Genomic DNA, 6,000 nt, shown 5'->3' with positions numbered 1-6,000 from the left:
GTTTTGGGAATGCTTGATTTGGGCGCGGCAGTCAATTTGATGCCGCTTGATATTTTTAAGAGGTTGGGAAATAAAGAGCTGAAATGCACGAATATTAAGATAGAGCTAGCTGACGGCTCCATTAGCAGCCCACGAGGCCTTGTTGAGGATGTTGAGGTGATCGTGAGGGGGATTAGTGTTTTGACTGATTTTGTTGTACTTGATGAGGGAAAAGGGATTAGAGGTGAGAATGGGCATCTCGTGCTACTTGGCCGACCCCTTATGGCTACCACCCATACTCGCATCGATGTGGGTACGGGAACTGTAAGTATGGTAGGGGCAGGTAGAGCGGTAACTTTCTCTGTTTTTGATCAAAAACCTACTACCCCCACTTCCTTAATTCAAATCTGCTCTTATGTTGAAACATTTGATGCTTTGGATGAGGATTGTATTGTGCAGGAACTCCTTAGTAAGTTACAGGAGGAGGACGAGATTGTGGAGGAATTCCTAGCTATCTTGCAGGATGAGGCTGACATTGAGCAGAAATCTCTGGATAAGCTGCACGAGGAAGATGATATAAAGCAAGGCTTTCTGTCTGCCTTGCTACTGGAAGAGAAGTTCGATGAGGTTGTGTCACTCAATCTCCTTGGATGGGTGGATAGAGGAGCATCTCATGATATGAGCATGGAACGCTCATTTGGAGGACCCGCAGCTGCAATTCAAGAAGATGTGTTTACAAGGGCGCTAAGGCAGCTGGAGCTCCAATCGGATTTTGGTTAAGGGGTTCTCTTAGTCGGGCTGGCGACTTAAAATCTAGCGCTGCATGGGAGGCAACCCATGTTTCTTTCTTTTTCTTGTTTTTGTTTATTTTTCGTTTTTGCTTGTGTTTGAGTTCTTTTGTTTCTGTTGTTTGGTGAAGGTTGTTGCGTTGGAGACTGCCTGTTCTAGGGATGCGAGTTGGGCAGACACCGTGGGACACTACAGACTCACCACTGGATCGGTATTTAGGGAAGTTTCCTCTTTCACCCCTCGTTTTGTTTGCACTGAGGACAGTGCCAGATTTTAAGTGTGGAGGGGGGGTGTTTCTTGGTAGTTGTAAATCCTGTGGGTGTCTTCTTGTTGTGTTCTTGGGCTTTATTGTGTTGGGGCGAATGGTCCCCTTCTCTTGTTTTCTTGCCTGTTTTTAAGTACATTGCATGATTGATGGTAGTTCACTGGCGATTCTGGATTGTGTCTGTGTGGTTTGTTGTCCTTGTTTTCTTGATTGATTTGTTCCCAATGAAGTGTAATTAGTTTAAGGTTTTGGTGCAACACCCTGATGAGCAACTCTTGACGTGATTTGTCCGGTAGATGCTAAGGGGAGTGTTTTCAGTGCAATTTCCTAATATCTGTCTCTGTTTTGAATTGTTTGGTTGGTTGTTGAGTTTCTGATAGTCTGGGTCTCTGCTCCTCTAATGTTTTCATTATGAGCATGGGAAACCACACGAGAACATTTTGGATCACCTCCAAAAGTGCAATCTCGTGAATTATGGCCCATCTATTAAGAGCGAAAATAACTTGACCCAAAAAAAAATGAGAAGAGTATTGTGAAAAAGTGAAAGAATATGAAAAGGAATGAGATATGATTGTAAAGGAAATTGCATTAGGAAATTCACCCTTAGCGGAGAATTGGGTCTGATCGGATTGAGTTGTATCACCTTGTTGTTGCACTTTAAACCTTAGCTTTGAACACTTGATTGGGGGGCATTCATATCTTGAAGGACTTGGATTGGTTTGTGTTTGCTTGGTGAGAAGAATCGCTTGTGGATTCCCTTTCGATGTTGTGATTGTTGCTTGAGGACAAGCAAGGATTTAAGTGTGGGGGGGTTGTTTAGCCCTATTTTGTGATGATTTTACGGGTCTTTTTGTTGTGCATTCGAGCATGCTTCGTGTCTTTTTGATCTATCCTTCACTTGCTCGATGTTATTTGGGTGTATTACTGTTGTGTGCAGGAATCGGGAGCAGCCGCGCATTTTGGCATCGTTTGGAGCAGTTTCGGAGGCAGAGCTTACGGCGGCCGCCGTCTCACGGCGGCCGCCGTCATGAAGCCGGCCGCTGCCCCACGGCGCGGGCCGTGCAATATTTGGAGGAAATCTGTGAAAGGCCCTCACGGCGCCGCCGTCTCACGGCGGCCGCCGTCCCTGGGCAGATCCGACAGTTACGAAAATTGCTATAAAATCCGATTTTGAGGGTTTCATTGATATTCGATTTTCTCCCAGCCTCCACCTGCGATTTTATGCCTTTTCCCTTAGTTTAGGTAGATAGAAACATTTTAGATACTTGTGGATTCCGCTAGATCGTTGTTTTCATTGAATCGATTGTAAGTTCTTCATTTTGATTAGTTAATCTTTACAAGCTTTCTTGTTATTGCATTGCCTAGATAATCGAGCACTTAGATAATGATATTTGATTTATGCTTTTGATGGTTTCATCGCCTAGATAATTGTTTCTTTATGCGCCTAGATAAATATTGCTTTACGTTTTTAGGTTATTTATCGCTTCTAGATTAATTAGCTTAGAACCCTAGTTATCATGCTTGATCTATTGCTTCATATTTATTTCTCGCCTAGATAATTTTACTGCTTTCTTTCTATTACGCGCTAGTTAATCGGAGAGAGTGTCAGACCCAGCTTCTGATTAGAGTGTTTAGGTTTATTTCCCGTTTATTGTGCGTAGCATGATTAGAGCCCTGTTTAGCCTTCCCTGAGAATACGACTTGGGTTGACTTGCCACCCTAGGATTACCTCGTACTATTGCGGGCGACCTTAGGTGTTAGTTTGGTCGAAACACAAAGTTTCGTTTTGATCTCTGACTAAGATCCCTCTGATTGAGGATTCGTTAAAAATAGCCCATAGGTGTATTTCCCCCCCCCCCATACACCTATTCGAGACCCTCTGGACCTAACAATATATATATATATATATATATATATATATATATATATATATATATATATATGTATATATATGGGTGGGCTACAGTGAGAGCAGATCTTAAAATAAGAAATAAGAGCAATTTTTAATGTATGAATTTTATGTAGAACACGTATGAATTCGCTGTATAAAGGTATGAATCGTGAAAAATAATTTTTTGCTATGAATCGTGAAAAATAATTTTTTGCTACCTTTGGGATTTGAACTCAGGACCATAAATCCATCCAACAGGATTACGAATCAACTGTAGATCTTGATGATCTAAGGGCTGAAAATAATTCTTATTTTATATCTTAAGAAATGCTCTTATTTTAGCCCTTCCATATATATATATATATATATATATATATATATATATATATATACTATATATATATATATATATATATATATATATGAGAGAGCAAAAATAAGTACATTGCTTAAGATATAAAATAAGAACCTTAGATCATCAAGATCTACGGTTGATTTGTAACCCTGTTGGATGGATTTATGGTCCTGAGTTCGAATCCCAAAGGTAGAAAAAATTTATTTTTCACAAATTTTAAAGGCAAAACACGTATAAAGGTATGAATTGTGAAAAATAAATTTGTGCTACCTTTGGGATTCGAACTCAGGACCATAAATCCATCCAACATGGTTACGAATCAACCGTAGATCTTGATGATCTAAGGGTTGAAAATTATTCTTATTTTATATCTTAAGCAGTATACTTATTTTAGCCCTCCCATATATATATATATATATATATATATATATATATATATATATGGAAGAGTTTAATGGAGAGCACTCCCCTATATAGAGAATGAAGGCCAAATCAGAGTCATTGATCTCACCAAAATCAATGAATCAGATTCATCTGAATTCTTCAAGTTTAGGAAATCTCGTAAATTCCTCATTTTCTAATTCTGGGAACCAACGAACATTATTATGAACTTACGAACATAAGTATGTTAATTTATTTTTATACGAACACATCGACGAACATTAGTATGTTCGTAAGTTCATAATAATTCGTTGGTTCCCAGAATTGGAAAATGAGGAATTTACGGGATTTCCTAAATTTGAAGAATTCGGATTAATTTGATTCATTGATTTTGGTGAGATCAATGGCTCTGATTTGGTCTCTATTATCTATATAGGGAAGTGGTATCCAACAAGGTTACGAATCAACAGTAAATTTTGATGATCTAAGGGATGAAAATGATTCTTATTTTATATCTTAAGCAGTGTACTTATATATATATATATATATATATGGGTGGGCTACTGTGAGAGCACATCTTAAAATAAGAAATAAGAGCAATTTTTAATATATGAATTTTATGTAGAACACGTATGAATTCGCTGTATAAAGATATGAATTGTGAAAAATAATTTTTTGCTACCTTTGGGATTCGAACTCAGGACCATAAATCCATCCAACAAGATTACAAATCAACCGTAGATCTTGATGATCTAAATGCTGAAAATGATTCTTATTTTATATCTTAAGAAATGCTCTTATTTTAGCTCTTCTATATATATATATATAGGGGTGGGCTACCGTGAGAGCACATCTTAAAATAGCTCTTCTATATATATATATATAGGGGTGGGCTACCGTGAGAGCACATCTTAAAATAAGAAATAAGAGCAATTTTTAATGTATGAATTTTAAGTAGAACACGTATGAATTCGTTGTATAAAGGTATAATTGTGAAAAATAAACTTTTGCTACCTTTGGAATTCAAACTCAGGACCATAAATCCATCCAACAGGATTACGAATCAACCGTAGATCTTGATGATCTAAGGGCTAAAAATGATTCTTATTATATATATATATATATATATATATATATATATAGGGACGGGCTATCGTGAAAACACTTCTTAAAATAAAAATAAAAACGTTTTTCAATGTACAAATTTTATGTAGAACACATATGAATTCATCCAACAGGGTTACGAATTGTGAAAAATAAATTTTTGCTACCTTTGAGATTCGAACTCAAGACCGCGAATTCATCCAACAGGGTTACGACCGTAGATCTTGATGATATAAGGGCTGAAAATTGTTCCCATTGACTAACAAGAGTCATTTAAAAAGAAAAAAGAAATCATTCACAAGCAATTATGTGTGTATCTATTACACTTTCGTGTTATATACTTATATACATATTTCACTCCAATATTGTGTATATGTACACGAAGTGGTCCAACTTAAGTATTTAATGTATAACTTGTGTTAACGTATGTTGAGTATTGATAATAGTGAAATAGGTATGATATTAAATGAGGTAAAATATATATATATATATATATATATATATATATATATATATATATATTCTAAAAAAATAAATTATATTAAAAAATATCCATCATTTACGAAAAAAGTTATTGACGAAAAATACTTAAAGTTTGCCAATTTTCTGATTTATATCAAGATTAACCTTTATTTTTTGTCAGAAAATACATGAATTTAAAATTGATTATGAATCGTCCCACAGACAACAATTTTTGCCAAATTCAATATGAATAATCCACGAATTAGGGGGGTTTAAGGAACGATGCAAACCAATAATAGGGCAGAGCATAGGGCAACTTGGCCCAAATCCAATGTGAATGGACTCGCGACTTGCAATTTCTCACTTAGATATTAGATTGGATTGGGGCGAAATTGTCCGCCGTGGGACGATTCAGAATCAATCTTAAATCCATACTATATTTTTTGACACAAAAAAAGTTATAATATAAACAAGAACATTGGCAAACTTTGGGTATTTTCCAGCAATAACCCCTTTACAAAATATATAAATTATACCCATTTAAGATTTTTTTTACCCTTATGCTGAGCACTAGTACATTTTAAGAATGATCGACTATTAATGCTTGATTGCTCGGCTCGCAATGGTCAAGTATATATGTAGAGCATTATTGTATATACCACTAATGCTCGATTCGCAGAGGTCGAGCATGTCGAACATTAATGTATTTATCACAAATACATTAATGCTCAACATACTCGACTCGCAGTGGTTGAACATGTCGTCCAACCTTAG

The sequence above is a fragment of the Salvia miltiorrhiza genome, chromosome 2 (assembly GCF_028751815.1).
Source record: "Salvia miltiorrhiza cultivar Shanhuang (shh) chromosome 2, IMPLAD_Smil_shh, whole genome shotgun sequence".
In the NCBI taxonomy this organism is placed as follows: Eukaryota; Viridiplantae; Streptophyta; class Magnoliopsida; order Lamiales; family Lamiaceae; genus Salvia; species Salvia miltiorrhiza.
Note: the sequence above shows the minus strand (reverse complement) of the source record.